Here is an 18,054-nt window from a genome sequence, read left to right on the forward strand (position 1 = left end):
AAATATAGAGTTCACGTTTAGCATTTTTTTAAATTTATTTTTGTTATATCTTATTATACAAAAGTAAAAAATACTTATGCCGCGTACACACGACCGGACTTTCCGTCAGACTAGGTCCGACGGTCTTCCCGACAGACTTTTGGCGGAGTTCCGATGGACTTTCCAAAAGAAAGGACTTAGCCACACACGAACGGACTAAGCCCTTGTACACACGATCAGAGATTCCGACAACCAAATCCGTCGGATTTTGTCCGACGGATTTTGTCCGAAACTGTTGTATACACACGGTCGGACGAAGTTGTCGGAAAATCTGATCGTTCAGAACGTGATGACGTTATTTCGTTACGACGGGACTATGTTCAGGCTAGTAGCCAATAGCTTTGATGTAGGAATTTGATCTGAGCATGCGTGGCACTTTGTCCGATCGGAATTCTCTACACATGATCGGAGTATGTCCGATCGGAGCATTTTGTCGGAAAATATTTCCGGCAAGTTGGAAAATTTGGTCCGACGGATATTCCGATGGAAACAGTCCAATGCAGACCACACACAGTCGGAATATCCGACAAAACGCTCTGATCGGACACATTCCGTCGGAATCTCCGATCGCGTGTACAAGGGCTTAGTCCGTTTGAAAATCCGTTCGTTTTGAACGTGATGACGTAAACGGTACTAAACAAGGAAGTTCAATAGCCAGTAGCCAATAGCTGCCCTTGCGTTGTATTTGGTCCATCGGACCAGCACACAGATGAACAGTTTCCTGATTTTTAGTCCATCGGAATTGAGTCCGTTGGATAGATTTGAAACATGTTCTATTTCTAGGTCCGTCAGATTTTTTTTCAGAAAAACGATTGAACTAGCCCACACACGATCGGATTGTCCGACGGATTGATCCCGTCGGACCTAGTCTCCTGGAAAGTCTGGTAGTGTGTACGCGGCATTAGAGTCCTTGTCTTTGGTTCAGTGCAGAGTTCGGCTCACTTGCAGAGTAAGTCCAACCTGATATAGTAGAGTCATTGGCCCTCATAAATGTGACACTCACTATCCTTGATAGTTTAAATGTCAAACAGGTGCATAACTGTGGTGATACAACAGCTTTTTCTTAACCACGTAGAAGGACTTGCAGAAATAACATCACCCAGTCAAAGTGTCTGAAAAGTGTGTGATAGGTTTGCTGGAGTATGTTATTATACTCTAGCAGATACACTCGCAATGCTAACTATCATGGGCACATCTGTAATTGCATATTACATTTTCATATTCCATAAACCAACATATTATTTAGCAGAATGAAATTATGATGTGTTAGACATTAACTATGATGCAGAGCTCAGGTATAGGTCTATTTGGAGGCCCGATGTGTTTTATTAGACATTCATGCTATACATGCATTTTTCCTCTACATCAGTGTAACCACTTTTTGGAAATGTAACCCCATAAAGGTATGGAATATAACTGCAAAAGTTTCCATCCTTCTGCAACGCATGTCAGTTGTACTTCACCCTACAACCTCAAACCTTCTCTCTGGAATCTACCAAAGTGGGATTTATTATTCCATTGCTCCAAGGTGAACCTCAGTCCTGGACCCACCAGATGTTGGAAGGTAATGATGTACTGTTACAAATGATGTCCACCTTCTTTGATGCAATGACCCAATTATATGATGATCCGTAACGAACCACCACAGCAAAGGCCACCCTTCATGCACTCCAGCAAGGCCGTAGAACGGCTGAGGACTATGTCACAGACTTTAGATGCTAGAGTGCAGACACCCAGTGCGACATCAGTTCCGCCTAGGTCTATCAGAAAGCCTGAAAGATGAACTAGCCGTGTCAGAGTACCGAATACCCTGGAGGCCCTGATCACACAGGTCAGCCCAGCAGTCCCGTCCAGTCTGGATAATGCCCAGGGTCCCAGGTCCTTTTAACCCTACTTCAGCCAGCTCTGTGCCAGTCCAGTCTGCTCCTGTTAATCATGCAGCTGAAGCACCGGAGCCCATGAAAATCTGACTTATTTGTCCTTCCTTATCACCTTGTACTGACATGCCCAGCTAAGACATGCAAGTTCCTGTCTTTTGCCCAGAATAACTTGTCTCTGCTATCTGCCAGTGCCACTCACCTAGCTTTCCCAATCTCTTTTCAGCTACCAGAAAGGGAGATTTCAGTCACCCCAATTATTGACTCAGCAGCATGTAGTTGTATCATTGATCTAAACTCTGCTATGCAACAACATGTTCCACTGCAACCCAAGGCACAAGGGCTGTACGTTTATCTGGCCGATGGCTCATGCATTAAATCAGAACTTGTAACTCAAGAGACGCTTCCTCTGCCTGATGGGACCCTTACCCAGCATAAGGAGATCTTGAGCCTTGACACCATCTCTTCCCCTCTGTTTCCAGTCATCCTAGGACTTTCATGGCTACAGGCCCATAACCCGAAAATTGATTGGGCCACTGGAAAAATCAACTTCCCATCAACATATTGCCAGCAACACTTCCTGAAAGAGCCTTCCAGCACTCCTGCAACCTTACTCTGCATAGACTCCAAAAATGATACACGACCGGCCGTGCCCAAGCCCTACCATGATTATCTTGATGTCTTTAGCAAACGGGGGGGTCCAGACATGCTACCACCACATCAGCAATATGACTGCCCCATCAAGTTACTCCCAGGAGCTGAGATTCCTTTTGGTAAAATTTTTCCTCTGTTCGAACGGGAACAGAAAGCGTTGAAAGACTATGTCCAGGAAAATCTAAAAAAAAAAGGCTCCATCCAGCCTTCTACTTCTCCAGCAGGGGCCGAAATATTTTTTGTAGAACAAAATGATCACTCGCTGCGGCCCTGTGTGGATTATCGACAGATCAATAAAATGATGGTAAAGAACTGATATCCACTCCCCCTAGTGCCTGGACTGTTCCAGAGACTAAGGCCGCGTACACACGCGCGGACTGTTCGCCCAACTTTGTCCGCTGAACAGTGTTTGGGCGGACAGTCCGCTCGTGTGTGGGCTTTCAGCGGACAGTTTCAGCGGACAGTTGGACGGACAAGGTTTTTTGGAAATTCCGTAAAACTGTCCGCTGAAACCTTGTTTGAGCGAACAGTCCGCCCGTGTGTAGGCTTGTTCGTCAAACTAAGTTCCGCGCATGCTCAGAAAGGATTTACACGCCGAAAGTTATAATGCAGTGTATAGGACGTCGTATTTTTCGTCCCGTCGTACGTGCCGTTCACGTCATCGCGCACGGTTTCAGCAAACTGTTCGTTCGTCGTGTGTGGCCATGTCCGTCCATGCTAATTTTGAGTGGACTGTTTGCCGAAACTGTTTGACGGACAAAGTTGGGCGAACAGTCCCCGCGTGTGTACGCGGCCTGAGATCCGCAACATGTTTACCAGACTGGATTTACAAGGGGCTTACAATTTGATTTGAATATGGGAAGGAGATGCATGGAAGACAGACTTCCGCCCCTTGATTTGGCCATTTTGAGTACCTAGTAATGCCCTTTGGTCTGTGTAATGCCCCTGCTACCTTCCAGCATTTTATTAATGTTTTTTATTTGTTTTTGACATTTTTATGGTCGGGTATCTGGACAACATTCAGATTTTTCAATTTCTCTAGAATTACATCGGGAACATATCAGAAGTGTGCTGGGTCGACTCTGTCAACGCGGCCTCTATGCCAAGAGCGGAAAATGTGAATTTGAACAACACAGCATCCAATTCTTGGGATTAGTAATTTAACCTGCAGGAATAAAAATGGACTCTCAGAAGGTCTCTGCCATCCTGGATTGGCCCGCACCAATCGATAAAAAGGGGGTGCAGCACTTTGTGGGGTTCGCAAACTTTTACAGAAGGTTTATCGAGGGCTTTTCTGCCATTATCACCCTTTTTACACAGCTGACCAAGCAGAATACCCGTTTCCATTGGACCCCCTGGAGCTAGAGTGCCCACATGTCCTGGATTGCCCTGGACAATCCTGCAATTAGCAGGTCTGTTCCAGGTCCCAGACACCCTCATTCTGGGACAATAAAGTGTTCCGGAATTGCCCCCTGGCCCTGGACCGATCTGATGCCCTCTAAAATATCCATTGCTGCTGTCACTCACTGACAGCTTGTGGTGGATCCCTGGCTGGTGAGACTCCTTTTACATGAGCCGTTGACTCAGTGCCCAAATGGTTGCTAGCTGCAGCATTCACAGCGAGGAAGATTTAACTTCCTCCTCTGCACCTACTGATTAGCTTCACCCACCTCCTCTCTGCATCATTCAGCCAGCAGCTTGCACAATGGAGATATGAGTTTTGTAGAAAGGCAAGTGAATCCAAGGCACTCACCATAGACAGATCGGGGGTTCAAATCTTCAGGCAGCTCTCCCCAGCAGCCAGTTCTGTGCTGAACTGTCAGCACTTCACAGGAGCAGAAGAGGAGAGGACACTGACAGATGAGATTACACCATCAGAGGGATGGAAGGAGGACACATCCTTAAATATCAGGGTCGGGTTCATGCTGGGATGTGACCCTCCCAAAAGTGAAGGCCTACAAGTCCCAGCATGAACCCCTCAGAAATGAAGATATGATGCCCCCCAATCAGTGAAGAACTACAGGTCCCAGCATCACCAAGTGAAATATATGGGGTGTGTGGTCATGGGCATGTGGTAATTCTCAGGGGTCCATGCTGGGACCTGTAGTCCTTCAATTGGGGGGGGCACCACATCCTTAGATATCAGGGGTTCATTCTGGGACTTGTAGTCCTTGTAAATGTGACCCCCCCAAAGTGAAGTACTACAGGTCCCAGACTGAACCCCTCAGAGCTGAAAATGTGACACTCCCCCCGACCCCACATGGGAGGAGTCACATCAGCGGTGGGAGGGGCGTTCACTTTCCCAGGGCTCCGGTGTGTCGGGCTGGTGGCAGGCTATAGGTGACAAGTGGCACACTGCATCTGGTGGTAGGCTATGGTTGAAAAGTGGCAGACTGAATCTGGTGGCAGGCAACAGTGGCAAGTGAAATGCTGCATCTGGTGGCAGGCAATGGGTGGCAAGTGGCACGCTGAATCTGGCGGCAGGCAATGGTGGTAAGTGACAAGCTGCATCTAGTGGCAGGCAACAGTGGCAAGTGGCACATTGCATGAGGTGGCAAGTGACAAGCTCAGGGTCCCTACTGATTCTGCATTATGGTGAGTTGAACAATTTCATTATATAGTACAATGTAGTACAACACCAGCCATTCACCAGACAAATCACCCCTAACACCGAATTCCCCGTCAACCCCCGAGACTACATTCCCCCAACCCCCCCATCTTTTTTTGGGAAGGGGGGCGGAAAGGGGTGTCCCTGAATGGCAGTTTGGAAATATGGTCACCCTACCTGAAGTACAGGCCACATTTGATGCTCTGAAAAAACGTTTTACCTCAGCACCCATCCCAAGCCACCCAAGACCCCTCATTACCATACATTCTGGAAGTGGATACATCCAAAGTCGCAGTGGGAGCAGTGGTGTCACAACGCCAGGGTCTTAAAGATCGAATGCATCCCATAGCTTTTTTCTCCCATAGACTTTCTCCTTCAGAGAGGAATTATGATGTTTGGGACCCAGAGCTACTCACCATTAAAACAGCCCTGGAAGAGTGGAGGTATCTGTTGGAAGGAAGAGCACATCCAATCCTAATCTATACTGATCACAAGAACATTGAGTACTTAAGAACTGCTAAGCGTCTGAAGCCACGTCAAGCACGTTGGGCCCTGTTATTTTGAAGGTTTGTGTTCCACATCTCCTACAGGCCTGACTCAAAGAATATAAAACCAGATGCGCTTTCCCGAATGTTCTATGATGCCAAGGAGGCACCTGTACCAGACATCATCCTGTCTAAAGGTTACTTCTTGCTTCTACAGAATGACCTTCTAACCCAGATGAAGCATGCTTCGGTAGATGTTCCCAGTCCTCCAGGGTTTGAATTGATACGCTGAGAAAGATTACTGTGGAGGGAAGACAAGGTATTTGTACCAGAAAATGTATGTGTAAATTTCTTGGGTCTATGTCATGATCATCCTTTAGCAGGTCATTTTGGAATCCATAAGACGCTCGATCTTCTGCAGCGCAAATTCTGGTGGCCAGACCTAGAATAAAGATGTGAAAAACTATGTGAATTCATGCGCAATCTGTACTCAGAGTAAGAGTACTAAGAACTAGGGTCTACTTTGACCGCTACCAGTTCCTGACCGGAGATGGAAAATGATTGCTATGGACTTCATAGTAGATGTCACGATCAGGGGTCAGGCTCGAAGACCAATTGCTATAGCAGTTGCAGGACTACCACTAACCAGCAGGATAGGAACACAGGCAGTCACCCTGGCAGATGACACAGGCTCACCTGAGGTGCGGATTCTAAGTACTAACCGGTTTTCACCAGAGCTCCAGATGGTAGAGATGGATTTAGCTGCGTGTTAGTACCAGGTCGCGGTCCTCAGGATCGCCCCACCAGGAGGTGAGCAAGCCAAGGTTCAGTAGCGGATGAGCCGGTAAGGATCAAACAGAAGCGTGGTCAGTAAGCAAGCCAAAAGGTCAGTAACGAGTTGTTGCAGGTTGGGGATCAGGCAGAAGCGTAGTCTTGGCACAAGCCAAGGGTCGATAAGGAGCAGTAGCAAATATAAATGGCAGCAGGGAAGACGGGAGTGAGATACAGGCTGGAGATAGCAAAATATTCTGGCAAGGAGGAAGTGCAGAGACATGGCTTATATCAGGAAGTTCATGGGAGGAGCAAAGCGTTCAAGGTTCAGCTGCAATCAAGGTACAAGGCAGGGTTGTCTAAAGGATCTGACAAGGCACTGTCCAGCATCTCGGATAGCTCAGAGAGAAGATTCATCACCAGACATAGCTAGGTCCCGGGTTCAAGTCCAGGTCCTGACAGTAGAACTTCCCCCATCTGAGGGATGCACAGCTATCTTTGTGTTAGTGGACTGCTTGTTCAAGATGGCTCACTTTTTGCCTCTTAAAAGCACACCCTCAGCAATGGAAATAGCTTGGGTCTTTATGAAAGAGGTTGTGAGGTTTCATGGGGTCCCCACAAACATTGTCTCCAATCAGGGAGTCCAATTTACCTCTTGATTTTGGAAGACTGTGAAATTCTCAAGATTGAATGATCCATATCCTCTGCCTATCACCCTCAGACTAACGGGCAAACAGAGAAGACCAAGCAGACACTTGAGCAATACATACAATGTTTTACCACCTTCCTCCAGGGTGATTGGGTATCCCTACTGCCATTGGCGAAATTAGCCTACAACTATGCCAGCCACTCTGCCACAGGTCAGTTTCCATTTTTTGTCAATTATGGTTTTCACCCATCTTTCTTGCCTGACTTTGTTGCCGAAGCCACAGTTCCTGCTGTCCAAAGCACGGTGGAGTTCGCAATAATAAATTGTTGAAGAAAACAATCACTAAAGCTCTAGCGGCCAACAAGAAGGCCTTTGATAAGAAGAGAAGGGGAGAACTGATCCTCCAACCAGGAGACTAGGTATGGCTGTCCACCTTGAACCTTAGATTAGCGTGTCCTTCAAGAAAGCTTGCACCTAAATTCGTGGGACCATTCCCAGTCAAGAAAAGACTGAATGCATATTAATTATCTCTACCTGAATCATTTAAAATGCATCCTGTTTCAGGTCTCTCTCTTGAAACCTGAAGAACCTGATTCTTTTCCAGGCAGAGCAAAATTCCTGGGAGTCTGAACAGGATGTTTATGCCCAAGAACTTATTTAATTACTTAATACCTTCTTTCACAGCCATCCACAGAAGAGAAGCCAACTGGGCATCTGGTGGTTGCCTGTAAGGGGGGGGGGGGGCAATGTCATGGAGTCTGGCCCCAAAGACATCATTTTTAAATGCTGCAGCAGCACTGTGTCTTTGCTGTCTGATCTGCAGCTTGTACCCTGTGATAACCTGAGATCCTGATCTCATTCCGGCTTGTTCTGACTTTGTTGCTATCTGTTATCCTGACCTGGCTTGCCTTGTTGACTCTGCATACCTCTTACCTGCCTGATATCCTGTTGCCGAACTTTGCCTGTATCCTGATCATTCTCTGCCTGCTGTTTATATATGCTCGTCTAACTACGCATTCAGTGTGTCCTCAGCTCTGCACTTACCAGTCTGCTTCCTGTTCCTGTTTCCTGCTGCATCAGCTGAACTGACAACACCCGCCAGTAAAACCCACATATTTGCGTGAATTGGTGGGATACAGCTTTGCCAACAGCAGGTGCCGAGCGCGCCTCCGGCACGCTTATCAGCAGCTAACAGAAAGCTCCCGATGGTTGCTTAGCAATCCTGGCGGTCACATGGTCATAAACCCGGCCTCCTAGGATCCTAAACCCCTTAAAGGGCCGAGAGGCACCAGCTCCAAGGAGTCAAACTGCTTTAGGCATGGCTGCTTAACCTCTAGAGATCCGCGCTATAGCCGAATGACGGCTACAGCGCAGACCTGCTTTGCCGGGACTATGTCTATTGACGTCGTCCCGTGCACAAGCGGTCTGCGCGCCCCCTGAGGGGCGTGCGCGGTGCGCTCTGTGATCGGCGAGTCTATGAGACTCGCCTGATCACGGATCTGAGCAAGGGTCGATCCCGACCCCTTACCACGTGATCAACTGTCAGCCAATGACAGCTGATCATGTGACAAAACAGAGCCGGTAAACGGCTATTTTTCCTCCTCGCGCTGACAGCGCGAGGAGAGAAAAAAAAAGCCGATCACCGGTGGCCGTGATCGGGACATCAGTCCCGATCATGGCCAGCGTATCAGTGCCCACCTGCCAGTAACCCCCAGATAATTAAAAAAGTGCCACCCAACAGTGGCACCCATCAGTGCCCATAGTGCCACCCAGCAGTGCCATACATCAGTGCCCACAGTGCCATACATCAGTGCCCACAGTGCCATACATAAGTACCCACAGTGCCACCTATCAGTGAGCACAGTGCCACCTATCAGTGCCCACAATCTGCCTCAACAACATTGCTGCACCTCAGTGCCACATATCCGTGCCCATCAGTGTCATTTACCAGTGCCCATCAGTGCCGCCCATCAGTGCCCAGCAGTGCCACCTATCAGAGCCACCTATCAGTGCCACCTATCAGTGCCCATCAGTCTTATCTATCAGTGGTACCTATAAGTGCCCCTTAGTGCCACCCATCCGTGCCACCTATCAGTGTCACCTATCAGTGCCCATCTTTGCCCATCAGTGCCGCCTTATCTGTGCCCATCAGTACTGCCTTATCTGTGCCTATCGGTGCCACCTTAGCTGTGCCTATTAGTGTCGCCTTAACTGTGCCTATCAGTGCCCAGCAGTGCAGCCTATCAGTGCCCACCAGTGCCGCCTATCAGTGCCCACCAGTGCCGCCTCATCAACGCATTTCAATGAAGGAGAAAAATGACCTGTTTGCAAAATTTTATAACAAACTATTAAACATGATTTTTTATTTTTTTTTATTTTGCATCTTTTTTTGTTTGTTTAGCAAAAAATAAAACTCCCAACTGTAATTAAATACCACCAAAAGAAAGCTCTATTTGTGGGGAAAAAATGATAAAAATGTCATTTGGGTACAGTGTTGTATGGCCGCGCAATTGTCATTCAAATTGCATCAGCGCTGAAAGGTGAAAATTGGTCTGGGCAGGAGGGGGGTTTAAGTGCCCAGTAAGCAAGCGGTTAAGCATAAGATTTGAAATTTAATCCTGACAATTTTTGCTACTGACTTGAGACTTTAAGGGAACATGAGGGTGGACAGCAGCTGCATACATTTTTGCCCTAGTGCGGATCTACACCAATTTTTGTATGAGGGTGGCACTGTGTTCAGTGTGACTCCCCCATTCTCTACACATATTTTGGAGTTCGAAAAAAAAAAAAAAAGGGGGAGAGAAAGAGGGAAAACAACCCGGACAGGATTCTTCAAGGAGGAACAAAACTGTTTTTTTTAGAAAGAAAATAATTGCTTTATTATAAATAATTCCATCTTCTAGAAAAGATTTAATAAAAAAATAAAATAGATACCTCCACCACATAGTTATGTAGAATGATAACATTATCATGACATGGATTGCAACAACAACAACCACACGTTCATACACTTGAACAGCTGTCATAAGTAGCAGTGAAAACCTAATAAGGAGAACAATATGTCCACTTTGAGTATCAGTACAATAGAGCTCAAAAGTTTAGCTATTCGAGTAGGTATATATCTGCAGCTGAAGATTTCGGTATATTAAAGAGGAGGGCCACCTGAAAAATAATTATCAAAAGCCAACAGCTACAAATACTGCAACTGCTGACTTTTAAAAAAATGGACACTTACCTGTCCCAGGGTCCAGCGATGTCGGCAGCAGGATGATGATCAATCGCTCGTCTCTCGGGCTGCCCCCGCCGCCATCCTCTGACAGGGAATCGGGAAGTGAAGTGTTACGGCATCACTGCCTGGTTCCCTACTGCGCATGCGCGAGTCACGCTGCGCGTCTTCACTGGTCCCCGCTGTGTCCTGAGACTTGTGTGTTTCCCAGAACACAACAGGGGGGACAGGGCATCTGCCGGCTAGCTATTCCCGGAAGTGGGTGCAGATAACTGTGTTATACAGGTATCTGCACCCCCCTCCCAACTGAAAGGTGCCAATTGTGGCACCGGAGGGGGGGAGGGTTCCGATGAGCGGAACTTCCACTTGAGAGTGGAGGTCCGCTTTAATAGAGCCACTTTCAAAAATGTCATATCATGTAAATTTGCCAAAGCATAGTTTGTAGCAAAGTGAAAATAGTGCTTGCAAAGGGAAGTTGTTTCTGATCTCGTAAAGATATTTCTCCAGATATGAATTGGCACCAACCACATAGCCTCACATTAAAGTGGTTGTAAACCCTTACAAACCACTTTGACCTACAGGTAAGCCTAGATTAAGGCTTACCTGTAGGTCCAAGAAATATCTCCTAAACCTACACGGTTTAGGAGATATTTGCCCGTAGACAGCGGCGCGCAGGCGCACTGAGCGCGGCATTCTCAACGACGGAGCTGCCACGCATGTCAGCTCCCGTGCGCATGCGCGGGAGTGACGTCATCGTGGCTTCGCAGAATGACATCGGCGGAGCTACGAGACCCCACCAAGAAGATGGATGCGGCGGACTACAGGAGACTTCGCTGGCTCCTGTGTCAGGTAAGTGACACATAATGGACTACTATGCGATGCATAGTAGTTCATTATGCTTTGCCTTTGCAGGGAATGAAAGATGAAGTAAACTCATCAGAGTTTACTTCCTCTTTAAAGCCGGAACATCAGCAGTATAATAGGACATACAGGCAGAGGCGGCTCTCTAATTAGGCAAATTAGGCAATCGCCCAAGGCCCCGCACTCACGGGGGGCCTTGCAGCCGCCTAATTTGCCTGTGATCAAACACTGATGTCAAGGTGTCATCACGGAGAGTCCCGGTCCGGTGGCAGCAAGTGCATGGAGCGGGACAGTAGAGGCCTCAAGGTGGCGGTAGTGGCTGGATTACAGCACCTGGCTCCAAGACATGCGGGTTGCATGTCCATGTGGGACCAGCAGCTGAGCTGCTCCTTCAGCCTGTGCCCAACCTCTCCTCACCTGCTTCCTATTTGGTTTAGCTGCAGTCGGAGCCGGTGGTCGCTGAAGCTATCCAGCTGAGGTGCCCCATGATTATGAAGAGGAAAGAGCTCTTATGCTGCCTGGCCGACTAGAGAGAAGGTGAGTGCCCGTGCAGCCTCCCTGTGTTCTTGAATAGGAGGAGCGGTGGGGAGACTGAACATAGTGGAATTGATTTTTCCATATTCCTCCATGCAGCCTCTGAATGTCTGCAGGAGGCAGAGGAGGAGAAGTAATCTTTCAGCGGCTGCATGGAGGAATATGGAGAAATCAATTCCACTATGTTCAGTCTCCCCACCGCACCTCCTATCTAACTTCTTTTGCATCCCCATGCTCTCTGGCCCCTCCTTGTGCTCTCTGGCTCTGCCCCTCCTGCTTACTGCCTCCTCCTTGTGCTCCCTGGCTCCACCCCTCCTGCTCTCCAGACCCTCCTTGTGCTCCCTGGCTCCACCCCTCCTGATCTCCAGACCCTCCTTGTGCTTCCTGGCTCCCCCCCCTCCTGCTCTCTAGACCCTTCTTGTGCTCTCCCTGGCTCCGCCCCTCCTGCTCTCCAGCCCCTCCTTGTCCTCCCTGGCTCCACCCCATTTCGCCAGCACCACACTGCTCCCCACTCCAATTCTTTCTGCCCCCTCTCAAGCTCCCCCCCAGCGCTCTCCAGCCCTCACCCTTCCTGTGCTCTTCACCTTTCCCAATTCTCTCTGCCCCCCAGCATTCTCTGCCCCCCACCCCCCAGAACTTGGACATGGGGCACAGGAGGGGCTGCAGACAGGGACAGGGCTAGGGATCTCTCTCACCCCCTCTCTTTCTCACCCTCCTCTCTCACCCACTCTCCCTCCCCCTCTCACTCAAAATCTCTTGCTCCCCCTCTCGCTCCTCCTCTCTCTCTCTATTTCCCTCCCTCTCTCTCTCCCCTTCTTTCTCTCTCTCCCTCCTCTCACTCTCCCCTTATCGCTCACAATCTCTTGCTCCCCCTTTCAATCCCCCTCCCCTCTCTCTCCCCTTTTCTCTCTCTCTTTCCCCCTCTGTATCCCTCCCCCTCCCTCTCTCTACCGCTCATTCTCTCTCTCTCTCACTCTCTCCCCCTCCCTCTCTCTCCCTCCCCCTCTCTCCCCCTCATTCTCTCTCTCTCTCCCTTTTTCTTTCTCCCCTCTCTCTCCCCACCTCCCCCTCTCTCTCTCCCCCCCTCTCTCCCTCCCTCCCCTCTCTCCCTCCCTCCCCCTCTCTCTTTCTCCCTCCCCCTCTCTCTTACCACACTCCTCTCTCTCTCATCACACTCCTTCTCTTTTACCCCTTCCCACCATTCCCTCACTCTCCTCTCCTCCCTCTCTCTCTCTTTCCCCTCTCTCCTTCCCCCTCTCTCCTCACTCTCTCTCGCTCCCCCTCTCTCCTTCCCCCTCTCGCTCATCTTCTCTCACTCTCCCTCTATCCCCCTCTCTCCCTCCATCTCTCTCACCAACTCTCTCTCTCACAATCCTCGCTCCCCTCCCCCTCCCCCCCTCTCTCGCTCCCTCCCTCCCATCTCTCTCCCTCCTCCCCCTCTCTCCCCCCTCTCTCGCTCCCTCCCTCCCCCCTCTCTCCTTCCTCCCCCTCTCTCCCTCCTCCCCTCTCTTTCTCCCTCCCTCCCCTTCTCTCCCCCTATCACTCACAATCTCTTGCTCCCCCTCCCCTCTCTCTCCCCCTTTCTCTCTCCCCCTCTCTCTCCCTCCATCTTTCCCTCTTTCTCTAACTCAGACTTGTTCTCTCTCTCTCCTTCTTTCTCTCTCCCCCTCTCTCCATCCCTCCCCCCCCTCTCTCCCTCTCCCTCTATCTCTCCATTCCCTCCTCTCTATCTCCCCCCTCTCTCTCTCCCCCTGCGCTGTGCTGAGATCCCCCCACTCTACTTCCTCCGTGGATGTGGAATGACTCAGTGACACCCCCTCCCCATTCTCCCAAGACACGGGAAACTCTTAGAGGGGTTGCCACCTTGCTGGGTCCCAGATGTTTTATTGGCTGCATACGTCCGATGGGTGAGGAGAGTGCCCCTGGAAGTGGTGCAGATGAACTGTGTGCTAGATCTGTGAATCTATTTGCAGCCATTTTTATTGTGTGAATTTTTTTCCCCCATTATGGGCGTGATTGGGGCCTCATATGTAAGTTTCGCCTAAGGCCTCACAATGCCTAGAGCCACCTCTGCATACAGGGATGAAGGTGTATGGGAGTGAATCCCCTTTGCTTACCCTGATTGTTCACTCCGATCTTTGCCTGTTCAAAAAGACCAGTAAACTGTGTCCTTGCTGGAGGCTTGTAATTCGTTGTAAAAAATTCCAAGTGTCAGTCACCAAACCCCTGTAAAGTTATACAGGGGGGGGGGGGGAGGGAGAAAGCACCATACAGCTTGTATGTAGGATCAGGAGAAGCGAGAAGTTATATCCTCAGAAGCATCCTGCTGTCCATTGTGTGAAGGAGAGGGAGAGAGGAACGCCCGCTGATCCAGAGGATGTTTTAGGTCTCGCATTGGTCTCCAGCCAATCCAAGTAACACAGGGATCAGGAAATTCTTCCTCACTTAGATAAGGACACATATCTGTATCCGGTGGTTTCCAGTTGTAGAAAGTGAAAAGGGGGGGGGGGGTGGCGATGGGGGCGTATTGTTCCCCTTGTTGCGTTTATTCCATGTTCAGTTTAAAAGATACGGCGAGTGCAGGGGCATCACGCTGACATGTTTCCTTCGATAAACAAAATTCTTCAGCACTAGTGTGAGGGTGGAACGGAGTTCTATTTAACAATATACCAATTCTTCTACAGTGGTGTGAAAAAGTGTTTGCCCCCTTCCTCATTTCCTGCTCCTTTGCATGTTTGTCACACTTAAGTGTTTCAGAACATCAAACCAATTTAAACAATAGTCAAGGACAACACAAGTAAACACAAAATGCAATTTGTAAATGAAGGTGTTTATTATTAAAGGTGAAAAAAAATCCAAACCATCATGGCCCTGTGTGAAAAAGTGATTGCCCCCCTTGTTAAAACATACTATAACTGTGGTTGTCCACACCTGAGTTCAATTTCTCTAGCCACACCCAGGCCTGATTATTGCCACACCTGTTCACAATCAAGGCATCACTTAAATAGGAGCTGCTTGACACAGTAAGGTCCACCAGAAGATCCTTAAAAGCTACACATCATGCCGAGACCCAAAGAAATTCAGGAACAATTGAGAAAGAAAGTAATTGAGATCTATCAGTCTGGAAAGGGTTATAAAGCCATTTCCAAAGCTTTGGGAATCCAGCGAACCACAGTGAGAGCCATTATCCACAAATGGCGAAGACATGGAACAGTGGTGAACTTTCCCAGGAGTGGCCGGCCGCCCAAAATTACCCCAAGAGCGCAGCGACGACTCATCCAAGAGGTCACAAAAGACCCCACAACAACGTCCAAGGAACTGCAGGCCTCACTTGCCTCAGTTAAGGTCAGCGTTCATGCCTCCACCATCAGGAAAAGACTGGGCAAAAATGGCCTGCATGGCAGAGTTCCAAGGAGAAAACCACTGCTGAGCAAAAAGAACATCAAAGCTCGTCTCAATTTCTCCACAACACATCTTGATGATCCCCAAGACTTTTGGGACAACATTCTGTGGACCGATGAGACAAAAGTTGAACTCTTTGGAAGGTGTGTGTCCAAGTATATCTGGCGTAGAAGGAACACTGCATTTCATAAAAAGAACATTATACCAACAGTAAAATATGGTGGTGGTAGTGTGATGGTCTGGGGCTGTTGTGCTGCTTCAGGACCTGGAAGACTTGCCGTGATAAAAGGAACTATGAATTCTGCTGTCTACCAAGAGATCCTGAAGGAGAATGTCCGACCTTCTGTTCGTGTACTCAAGCTGAAACGAACTTGGGTTCTGCAGCAGGACAATGATCCTAAACACACCAGTAAGTCCACCACCGAATGGCTGAAGAAAAACAAAATGAAGACTTTGGAGTGGCCTAGCCAAAGTCCTGACCTGAATCCTATTGAGATGTTGTGGTATGACCTTAAAAAGGCCGTTCATGCTCGAAAACCCTCTAATGTAACTGAATTAGGACAATTCTGCAAAGATGAGTGGGCCAAAATTCCTCCAGGACGCTGTAAAAGCCTCATTGCACGTTATCGCAAACGCTTGGTTGCAGTTGTTGCTGCTAAGGGTGGCCCAACCAGTTATTAGGTTTAGGGGGCAATCACTTTTTCACACAGGGCCATGATGGTTTGGATTTTTTTTCACCTTTAATAATAAACACCTTCATTTACAAATTGCATTTTGTGTTTACTTGTGTTGTCCTTGACTATTGTTTAAATTGGTTTGATGTTCCGAAACACTTAAGTGTGACAAACATGCAAAGGAACATGAAATGAGGAAGGGGACAAACACTTTTTCACACCACTGTAATTAGCATCACCTCAACTCATTCACAAACACTCACAACATTTCATAGCCAATAGCACCAGTTGTCACTGTGAGAATAAAGTTAATAAAAAGAATTGTGCTCCCCAAATAAGAGAAAAAGACTGTAAACACAGATAAATAGCTAAATAAATAATAACAGAAATAATAAGAATAATAATAATAATCTTAGCAATAGTATTTAAACATTAATAGTAGTAATTTCAACAGTGCTGATTAGACGATTCCTATGGATATCTGGACCGGAAACAGACTAGAAAGTTTAGATCAAGATGGCAGATATAGTATATTAGAAGATAGAGAGCATTTAATAGCAGGCATAGCAATCAATTAATGAATAATCAAAAAAAAAAAAAATACATATATTTTTTACAGATAAAGAAATATAGAATACTTCACATAATGGAAATATCTTCACTGTATAGTGGTTCGGCTTAGTCATTCCCTACGAAGAAACCATACTTTCTAATACCGCTATAATGGGAAGGAAAAAGAAGAAGAATACAACCAAACTGAAGCAGCAGGAAAGTACGCAAACAATGTGGACAAAGTTAGGATTCCAAAAAGACTGATAAGTTGCATTCCTTGCAAATCAATAATACACTCACCAATGCCCTTTCACCTGTGTATTTACCACTGTGCTTCCAGCAAAATAACCCTTCCCCACTAAGCAGCCACTTAAAATAATGTGTAATTTCTGTGTATTTGTTCCTATTATAAATAATTGAAACACGTGGAGCTAAACCAAGTGACTATTACACTCCTAAATATTATACTACAAAGTGCATCAGATATAGCTCAAAAAAAATTGTATACATAAATAAATAAAAAAAATATTAAAAAAAAAAAATTAAACATTAAAAAACATTTTCTGAATCATCCGGTCGCACCACGAGTGGTCCACTCTGGAACTGCAACACGTCTAGAAAGTGGATTAAAGAACCGGTCTGTGTTTAACCCTCAGAATCCTCATAATCATTTTGTAGAAGTATTTAAGAATTTAGTACTTAATGAAGTAGAACAGTTATAAGGGGGGAGGTGTTGTGATCCTGGATAAGTCTTTTTACCATAACCAATTGATGGATTTGGTGGGGGAAACATGTACGTATAGGAAATTACAATGTGACCCCACCAATGATTATAAAGTACAATTGGAGTCACTGGTGGAATGGGGATATGGAAGTGGAGCCTTGAGTGTGAAAGAGAGAAGGTACCTGGTTCCCAGTGCGTGTAGAATACCTATTATCTACACTCTACCCAAGATTCATAAAAATGCTAACACTCCCCCAGCTCGACCCATTGTAAACGGCATAGGGTCCGTTACTGCGAGGCTGGGAGAGTACTTGGATTGATTCCTCCAGCCAAGCGTAAAGGTCACTAGGGTCTATTTGAGGGACACCACTGACCTGCTAAAAGCCTTGGAGGGGTTAACCTTGTCTTCTTCTGCTGAAGTATATCTTGTCATGGCAGATGTAGCCTCCCTCTACACCATCATCCAGCATCAGGATGCGGCATTGGCCCTTAATTGGGCCTTGTGCAGAAGGGATGACATACCACACGTCAAGAAGGTGTTTTTGGGCCATGCACTTGAGTTTTGCATGGCACATAATTATTTCTGGTACGGTGGGTCCTTCTACTCCCAGCAGGTTGCCGTGGCTATGGGAGCAAAATTTGCCCCGAGCCTAGCCAACCTGTTCATGACAGAGTTCATGGCAGAGTGGGAGGACAGGATGGTATTTAGTAGGAAACCCACCCAATTAAAATTTTACCAGAGGTTCATAGATGACCTCGTGTTTATCTAGGAAGGGACGGAGGCATCGGTTATGGAATTTCTGAAAAAACTAAATGACAACACTTGTAACATCAAGTTAGATCATGTTGTCAGCCAAACTTCGGTTAACTTTCTAGATTTAAAAATAGAAAGAAATAGAACTAGACTTGTGACGACAGTGTTCTTTAAAAATACAGATAGAAATAGCTATCTGTCAATCAACAGTGGACATCACCCTTCCTGGATTAGGAACATCCCG

At 47.3% G+C, this 18,054-nt stretch overlaps 1 protein-coding gene across 3 annotated transcripts in view; it reads right to left on the reverse strand.

The window, feature by feature from the left end:
• LOC143923330 (guanylate-binding protein 1-like) overlaps window positions 1–18,054 on the reverse strand; it is a 140,069-nt gene that overhangs the window by 75,636 nt on the left and 46,379 nt on the right. The window contains exon 1 of one of the 3 annotated variants that reach the window (XM_077446942.1): window positions 13,822–14,063. The exons of the other annotated variants lie outside the window; for them this stretch is intronic. The gene's annotated coding sequence lies outside the window, so the exon portion shown is untranslated. Of the gene's footprint in view, window positions 1–13,821; window positions 14,064–18,054 lie in introns of those variants that run through there. 3 annotated transcript variants of the gene reach the window in all.

The sequence above is a fragment of the Lithobates pipiens genome, unplaced genomic scaffold (assembly GCF_037356315.1).
Source record: "Lithobates pipiens isolate NorthernLeopardFrog02 unplaced genomic scaffold, aLitPip1_a1.2 Scaffold_22, whole genome shotgun sequence".
NCBI classification, from domain to species: Eukaryota; Metazoa; Chordata; class Amphibia; order Anura; family Ranidae; genus Lithobates; species Lithobates pipiens.